The sequence below is a fragment of the Pinus tabuliformis genome, chromosome 1_1, assembly GCF_031772625.1.
Source record: "Pinus tabuliformis cultivar Carrire ecotype Pingquan chromosome 1_1, CPIR1, whole genome shotgun sequence".
Taxonomy (NCBI): domain Eukaryota; kingdom Viridiplantae; phylum Streptophyta; class Pinopsida; order Pinales; family Pinaceae; genus Pinus; species Pinus tabuliformis.
The window spans coordinates 680,361,483-680,371,395 of record NC_142297.1 but is presented as its reverse complement, the minus strand read 5'-3'; positions in this window follow the sequence as shown (position 1 = coordinate 680,371,395).

Sequence of the window (9,913 nt, the reverse complement as noted above, 5' to 3'; positions counted from 1 at the left end):
AATTTCAGTAAGTTGGGCCACACCCCGCACGATGTACATAGTTTGTTTACTACTTGTTGTCTTTTCGCTTTGATCTTCTATTTTTTCTTTTTTTCTTTTTGTTTTCTTAATATCAAGCTATTTTTGGTTTTCTCAATAAATGCTACCCTCTACTAAGTTTTGGCTTTTGAATGAGTATGTGGTTGAGATCCAAAGAGTCTTGAGACACTGCAGCACTTGGCCAGTCTTGTGTCCGTCTTCTCTGTTCTTGGATATAATTGTCGGCCGATGAATTCTTGATGGAAAATACGATCCATCTGCAAGGGAAGCTCTAGCCCAACCATGAACCTGTGTCCACACTGGGAAACCCCATGCCTGTATTCAGTCTTCTGCTCTCTGTGTTCAAGCTCATCCAACTAGTAGAAATGGAGAAGGGGAAAATATAAACGAGCAAACCTAAATAAGAGGTCTTGCATGCTTCCCTAAAGGAACAACCACTTCTGCTCTCAATAAGTTAAGATCCCTCTTCCTCCCCAAAAATAAATAAGTTCCTATGCACAGTCCTCTTTCCAAAAATACAAAGGTGGAAGAAGAGAAAGGCTTCTTGCTTTGAGAGGTGAAGCATGCAACTCCACCGAGGTACTGACCAGGCTCACTGATAGTGGATCAATGTGTGCTTTCTTGCGTGACTCCATAATGTTTAGGTTTGCTGGTAGTGGAGCAGCACCAGAGATGAAAACTTATACTATGAAAATTTTAAACTCACATACCAGACTACCCTTCCTGATTTGAAAACATTGTGATCAAGTTGAAACTTGTTATTGTGTTTGATTGAGTTGGAAAAATGTGAACCATGTTTGTCCATGGGGTAAGCAGGGAAGCCAAAGTAGCCCGCACAATGATTCAATACCCCCTAATAGACTAAGGCCCTATGATGTCAATGGATTGAAACAAAGAAGTTGTTATTCAACTAATTTGTTGCCAAGTGTTGTAGCAGTTGCAACACCCTCCAAAATTTTGGCCTGCATCCAATTTCAGAGCCTTCCTTAGTTTTCCCCTTGATGTTTGCAAACACTTGGGCTCATCCCATGAGCTCATGTAGAGTCTTTACACCCTTTTTGATTGATTGTTCATTGGTCCTCTTTTAGCATGTTGGTTGTAATGTTATGCTTACAATCTTGTTCTAGCTATGTTCATGATATGTCTTCGTGTGTACAAGTTGTATTTTCTATGTAACCATCTGTCGCACTCACACATGAAGTCGTATGTAATGTCACACAAGTGTCATCACGGTCGTTCAATGTTCTATCTTAAGTTTCATGCTTGTCGCTCACACCCTTTGGTGAGTCACACTAAGCATATGTTGTTGAGTGTGACCTTTTCGTTCGAGATGTCTTATCGTCAAGTCATGTTGAGTGTGTGTTCGCAAGGTCATGTATGAATGAGTTCACTCGCTCACACACTTGACCATTTTTGCTGAAGATATTTGACCAGACCACCCTCCATCGGTCAGACTTCTAGTGTGATGCACTGTGTAGTCTCAACCCTCAGTGACCAAGTATTGCTGCCCAGAATTATGCAGAGATTGAGGCTACGTCCTAGGAAGTTTACACTGTGCAATCCTAGAATCAACCTAACTGACTATCACCCAGAATAGTGCAGAGGTTGCCCAAGAAGCTATCTCAATTTTTGCTTCCTACAAGCCTATCCATCAAGCCTCCTGCTGATCAACTGGAGAGTTTTATTAGGTAGTGACCCCGGGCTTCACTCCTCCAAACAATTTCGTAAAAGTTGTGAGCATCCCTTCCTCTACTTACTAAATAAATTTCACAGACAAGAGGGACAAGCACTCGCTACTTGTCACTGCATTGTCTCTGAAAATTACACAGTTATGTTAGTCAGTCCCCCTACTAACCGGTCTGCTGCTCCTCCTAAATATTGTGCAATTTTCTTGGACTTTTCGCCAGCTGCCCAACACCCTGCTCAACCCAAAAACTATGAAGACATGTCTTTCATGACTTCCTCCTAGTTCTACGCAGTTTTGGGCAACAAACTTCAGCAGCCCGCTCCCAGACTCCCCTAAAAGTCTACGCAATTTTCACTACTAATGTCCTTTGCTGCCTGCACTGCCTTCCTGGGAACATTGGGCAGTTCTACCTCCCAGCTGAGCCAGATCCCATAGAATTTCACTTCTATTCCAGAGTGCTCAAACCAACCTCCCAGTGACCATTGTGCAATTTTTTTTGATAGTGCCCAAGGGACCTGCATCCTGGCGTAAAATGTGCTTTGCCCTGTTTTAGAGCCTTGTCCTCTCTCGGTCACCTGCAACAAGAAACGAAGAAAGATGCATCATGGTAGACTGGGGGATTTCTAGATTTTATGTCATCTCATTATGAATGATTGCAGATATAGGTGTTAGGGTCCTATAATAATAGGATTCTTAATTTTGAATTGGCTATGGTTATTCTTGTAATATTGTACATACTTTTTCTTTTTGCAAAATGTTTTCCATATTAAAAACTAAAAAATGTAAAGAGGGTATGTCCTAAAAAGAATAATCAAAGGACAAAAAGAAACAAAAAGTGAAAAAAAATGAAAAATATGAACCCTAAAAAGAGATAAAAATAGATCATGAAAGTGTGCAAATTCAAATGCCACTACTTTTTACTTTACAAAATAAGATTGTGTGTAGCTTGTCAAAAATGCCACAATCCATGATGGTCAAATAGTTTAATCTTGACTCATTCATGCTTTAAATTTCATGTTGATAGATAGAGAATAAAGATCTAGCCAAACTATTTAAACTTGGCAGATCAGTAGTTAGGTAGAGAATAATAATGACCTCATCAGTTTAATCTGAGCCATTGGAAGTTATAAGGTTAGAATTAGATAGCTTTCTTATCAAAAGAAAAGGAAATAAAGGGTTAGCAAGCTCAAATGAACCCATTGAATGAAGAGAAAATGCTAGGGTAAATAAAGGGTAGGTAGAAGAAGTTTTGCAAAAGCACAAGGTTGTTATGTCAAAATCACATTCATCATGCTTAATCATATTTTTCATGCGCAGGAGGAATTGTGAAAAAGGAAGGATATTCACCAAAGTTGGTTTATTGATTTCCCCTCATTTCACTAGACCCCCACATACTTATTTGCTAAATTCCCCCTATTATCCCTTCATTACTTGTAAAAACCCTTTCCCTCCATTTTCACCTTTTATCCCTTGGTTTCACACATTTCCCTAGACATTACCCTTCAAAAATCATCCCCCCTTCCCAAAGCCCCTTTCCCTAAGTGTGAAACGCATTTCCATCGCAACTAATACTTCCCCCCTTATTAATTTCCCTTTTCCCCTTAAAAACCCACAAAAACCCTTTCTCCTAAGTTTTTTCTGAAAGTCTCACTTTATAAATCCCCTATGTTATAATTTCACGAGACCTTTTTTAACCCATCAACCCTTGATGCAGTTAAAAAACCCCGCCATATAACCCATGGTCCCACTTTTATTAACCAAGAGCTTATATTAAAATCCCGTAATTACCTTTTAATTAATTACAATTCTTTGTAATTAAACCCCGAGCCCCGCCAACCACTTTCCCAACATTGGGTCCGTTCATACATCATCCCAGGCTAGACATTGAGAGATTTTCCAACCAGTCAAAATGGTTGGAAAACACTTTGATAGATATGGAAAATACTGTAGTAGATGTGGAGAATACATTAATAGATGTGGAAAAGCAGATCGATACTAGTTCCTTTCTGCATCTTCTAGCCCTAGGATAATAGATGAGTATTCCTCCTATTTTGCAGACTCCAGCAAATGAAGACAAAAATGGAAAAAGAACCAGGGAAGAAGGTTCTAGTTCAGTAATGGACACTACAGATGACCAATTTGAGATCAATTACAGGAAGAGGCCCAAGATTAATCCTGTAACCGAATAAGAAGACACCATTGAAACAATGGAAATCACTGACACTAACACAATGGTTGGAAGGAGTAAAGGCCTAGTAGCTTTAGGTGAAACTCAACAGCGTTCTACTTCAAACACTCAACTTATTGAAAAATAACTCAACATTAAAGTCTCTTCATCCACCAGGCCTGTGGATAAAGAGAAAGATATTAAAGAGAAGTACAAGGAAATTAAGTTGAGGAATGAGACATTGAAGGCTGAGACTTATGCCCAATACTTCAATCAAACACCTGCCAATCAAAATAGCTTAATGTCATCCTTTGACATTAAAACAGGTAAAATGAAAATGACTTTCATGCAACCTACAGTCCAGCAGCCAAGATCATCAGCAAACTATAAGAAAACAAATTTTGAAGTTTTGGCCAGGGATGTTCACCCCATTGACCAAATTGAGTTCCATAAGGAGGCAGGAGAAATGATCTATTTCACCATGACAAATAATGTTATGACTGTGCACACACTCCAAAGTTCACTGGATAATATCACATCACAGTATAAGTTGGAAAAGGAATCCTCACAGGCCAAGGACAATAGAATCAAGTCACTGGAAGACTTGGTGATTAAGCTTGGGTATAATCCCAATGATGTCAAGGTTGCGGAGAAATTGATAAAGAAGAAGAATGAGGATATTGTTGCTTTGAAGAAATAATTAAAGTTGCCCCATTCTGAGCATCCACAAGCCAAGGAGGTCTTAGAGAGCCAAACTTAGCAAGAGGAAATGATGGACCTTGTTCTACAACTTAATCACCAATTGAAAGAAATGGAGAAGGAGTTGGACAACTTAATATAGCTGAAACAAGCCAACCTTGAGACAGTCACTACCACTACCATTCCCACAGTGACTACAACAGTTCCATCAAACTTGGCAGCTTCGTTGGCCCCCACAAATCCATTAACTATAACACCTCCAGCTGCATCAACATCTACATCAGCAACAGGTTCAACAACAACACCACCTCAGCGAAGTGATGAGGCTAGAAAACTGGTCAAAGCAATGGAGGACATGTCCATTTAGACCTCTAAGATAAATAGACTCAAAGAAAATATAACAAGTCTAGAGAACAAGAATAAACTTGCACATAATATGCACAAGGATGAAGTTTAGAAGTCAACCAGGTTGACTGAAAGAATGAAGATCTTGGAAAAATAATTGACATTGAAGGAGCCACTCTGCCAAGATAAAGAACATCTATAGGCCAATATCATTGACTCTATCAATGATATTTGGCCATCTATACAAGTCATCTTTGAACAAAAAGATTTAGTCAAAGAGGCTACAAAAGTAATTCACAGAGTTAAGGTTGAACTTGGAGACATGCCAGAAGAAGCCACTAGAATAATCCAGTTCCTTAACTTTAAGAAAAAATATGAATTGCAGGAGATGGAAATAGCTGACAAAACTAGCACCATACTAGAAGTGAAAAAGGTGCTCACCAAGAGGAATTTAATGATGAACCTTAAGGACAAGTGCCAAACCATGCAGCTGGCTATAAACAGGTTCATGGTTAAGTTTGATGCTTTAAGGCAGAAAGGTTTGCCAAATCCCTTAGTGATAATGACAAATTGATGCCACAAGAAGACTACAATAGAATAATCAAAGAGGTGGCAAGAGATCAAGCCAATAATTCATCTATGAAGGGGATGCCGACAGGAAAGGTTCTGTACCAAATATTTGAGAACCTATTTTACCTCCAACATGAGGTAAAACACCTTTGTGTGAACAGGCCAAACTTTGTTAAGTACACAAAAGCAGATGAAATTTACAGAACGATGGTAAATATCAAATTACGAGATGCATACACATGGGAAAAGTTAAATGACTTACTGTAAAGATGCACAGTAGAAGTAAAAAAAGCACAGTGAAAGAAAAGTAACAGATCAACCAGATGAAAGAGTATTAGGGTAAAGAGTATTAGTTAAAAAACAAAGTGAAAGACAGCCAACGTGGAAGATCAACAACAAAGGAGAAGAAACAACAAAAGATCAAAGCATAAAGACAACATAGCCTAATAAACAAGGACATATTGCAGCAGATGAATACATGTCTCTATCTTCTTGCATGAAGATATTTCTTTTTCCTAGATTAATTCCCAACACAGTTTGGGATATTTTGTAAACTATTTTTGTATAACTTCATAATTCGAAGTATAGAGTGTGGATTGCTAGAAATTTGTAGAGTTTTATTGATATGTAACCCTAGGATTCATTGTACCAATTTTTCAAGTCAGTAGATTGGACTGAGTAATAAAGAGATTAAATTACAGGATTCATGTGTTGAGATACTTCAATGAAGTATTTTCTTTTGTCAAATTGTTATTTTCTTATGTGTTTCACAAACTTACATGTTATCTAAAGTGAATGCATTAAATGGAAATTTATTTCAGAATTTGTTTAAGTACACTCTGTCTTGAACAATTAATCATTTTAATGCTTTCTTCTGATATCCAGATATGAGAATACTTAAGTTCTCTCCCATCCCTATTGACCTATTTCATTTCCTTCATTATCTAGTTTAAGGGACCCTTAATTTCTCCTTGGATCCAATTGAAAACCACTTCACCATCCAGCCTTAAGATTTGAATTTACTCAGCTACCTTGCCCTGTAAACACTATCTTTAGAGCTTGATCTAGGCCTGTTTTCTTGACATTTGACCCCATAGCCCAATGATAAAAGACATCCCTCTATCCATCTAAGTTAGTGATCCCACCACCAAATCTAAATGAAAACCCAAGTACAATCATAACTAGCCTAAAATCAATTAACTAAACAAAGTTAAATCTTAGATAGAGAGCCCTCTCTGAGCATTAGGAAGGTTAGATCCTAATCTCCAAAGTAGGGTTGTGGTTACCTCTATCATTTCTTTTACAACAACTCTAGAGAAATTTTGGATTGATAACATATTGGCGACTCCACTGGTTAGTGAAGCTTTCACAGATTCACCCTGGTATGCAGATATCATATTTGTTTTACTAAACCTACAAGCTCCTCTTGGTTTATCTAAAACTAAAGCTAGTTTCTTGAAAATGAAATCAATGAAATCTTGTATCATAGATAATGCTTTATTTTGGAAAGAATGGTGTAATTCTATTAAATTGTTTATTAAAATATCAATATGACAAAGTTATGCAAGAATTTCATGCAGGAGATTGTGGAGGACACTTATATTGGAAAACTACTGCTAATAAGATTTTAAGGGCAGGTTTGTACTGGCCCGCCCTTTTTGCAGATATCAAGAAACATGTGAGCTTTTGTCACAAGTGCAAAATATTTGAGGGCAAAAGGAAGCTATTACCATTACCTCTAAAACCCATCTCCACAGAAATACCTTTTCAAAAATGGGGTTTAGACTTCATTGGGAAAATTCACCCATCCTCCTCAGCCCAACATAAATGGATTTTGATAGCCACTGATTACTTTACTAAATGGATAGAAGCCATCCCTTCTAGACAAGCCACATACTTTGTCATCATTTCATTCCTTGAGAATAACATCCTTTCTAGATTTGGATGCCCCCAAAAGCTCATTACTGATAATGTAGCTGCTTTCAAATCCAAGAAAATGGTAGACTTTTGTAATAGATATCACATTACCCTTGGCCATTCCATTGCCTATTACCCTCAAGGTAATGGACTTGCAGAATCCTCAAACAAAAGCCTTGTCAATATCATCAAGAAACTGCTAGAAGACAACAAGAAGACCTGGAACAAAAAGTTGGTTAATGCCTTATGGGCAGATAGACTAACTACCAAAAAGTCCATTGGTACATCTCCTTATCAACTAGTATATGGAATGGATGTTGTTTTTCCATCCTCCTTAGGAGTAACAGTGATGAAAATAATTCAAGAGTGGCAAGTAGAACCAAATGATTTCCAAAGGAGGATAAATAAAGTAGTTCATTTTTTTACTTTTCTCATTGTATATAACATTGCAAAGCTTAGATTGGATTGGATGGTAATCTTTTGAAGTTGAAGTCCGGAGTGAAGGCCCTGAGCTTTGAAAAGTTGTACCATCATAAGTATGAATAATGAAAATCACAGAGGAGTAGTTACAAGGCAACTACAATCAAAGATTCAAAGGCTACTGATATTAAAGTTCTTAACACTTCACCAGGAAATGCCATCCCCATGTGGAGCCATTATTAGGGTCCTATAAGAATAGGATTCATATTTTTGAATTCGATATGGTTATTCTTGTAATATTGTACATACTTTTTCTTCCTGCAAAATGTTTTCCATATTAAAACTAAAAAATGTAAAGAGTGTATGTCTTAAAAAGAATAATCAAAGGAGAAAAAGAAACAAAAAGGATAAAAAAAGTGAAAAATATGAACCCCAAAAAGAGATAAAAATAGATCATGAAAGTGTGAAAATTCAAATGCCACTACTTTCTACTTTACTTTGCAAAATAATATTGTGTGCAGCTTGTCAAAAATGCCATAATCCATGATGGTCAAATAGTTTAATCTTGACTCATTCATGCTTTAAATTTCATGTTGATAGATAGAGAATAAAGATCTAGCCAAACTGTTTAAACTTGGCAGATCAGTAGTTAGGTAGAGAATAATAATGAGCTCATCAGTTTAATCTGAGCCATTGGAAGTTATAAGGTTAGAATTAGATAGTTTTCTTATCAAAAGAAAAGGAAATAAAGGGTCAACAAGCTCAAATGCACCCATTGAATGAAGAGAAAATGCTAGGGTAAATAAAGGGTAGGTAGAAGAAGTTTTGCAAAAGCACATTCATCATGCTTAATCCTATTTTTCATGTGCAAGAGGAATTGTGAAAAAGAAAGGATATTCACCAAAGTTTGTTTACTAATTTCCCCTCATTTCACTAGACCCCCACATACTTATTTGTAAATTCCCCCCATTATCCCTTCATTACTTTTAAAAACCCTTTCCCTCAATTTTCACCTTTTATCCCTTGGTTTCACACATTTCCTTAGACATTACCCTTCAAAAATCATCCCCCCTTCCCAAAACCACTTTCCCTAAGTGTGAAACACATTTCCATTACAACTAATACTTTTCCCCCTTATTAATTTCCATTTTCCCCTTAAAAACCCACAAAAGCCCTTTATCATAAATTTTTTCCTAAAGTCTCGCTTTATAAATCTCCTACGTTATAATTTTTCGACAAATTTTTTAACCCACCAATCCTTGATGCAGTTAAAAAACCCCACCATATAACCCATGGTCCTACTTTTATTAACCAACGACTTATATTAAAATCACACAATTACCTTTTAATTAATTATAATTCTTTGTAATTAAACCCCGGGCCCAACCAACCACTTTCCCGACTCCGTTCGTGCAACTCAACTGCGCGATATCCCTCTGATATCCTACCCCCAGATCCAACAATGCACAACCATATCACACAGATTCATCATCTGACAGTTAATGGCCCGAGAGCACGCGATCTTCATAGTTTTGGCTGAGCATTGTTTGGCTACGTGGTGGCACCAGGTTATATCACATGCTCGTGAAAAATACCACACTCCTCCCAAAAGTGGTGGGATATCACCGAAAACCACCTCCCCGCCTAAACCAATAACTGCCCACTGTTCATTCAATAAATATCGTGCTAAAATATAACCGTTATCAGTTAAAAGGCCGAAAATGTCCCATTTTGCTCTTTTCGCTCTATTTCACTAAAAACCTCTGTTAAACCAACTCTGACACCCTGAACCTTTGAGCGACCAACTTAGCCACCTTTTGCCACCCGAAGATGCTGCAGACACCAAATTGAAGCGGCAATCAACTAGTTCAAGCCTCAGTACCCTCTACAGCTACCACAACACCCCGTATGCGCATCAAACCGTCAAATTTCCAGGTATTCTTGATAGAACCAGAACGGCCCTGTGAATTTAAATTATACACATTAATTATCCAAGGTTAATTAATTAAATTAATCAAAAAGCCTTCCTAAAACTGAAGAAAATCCCATTGTGCAACCAGACCCCTTTT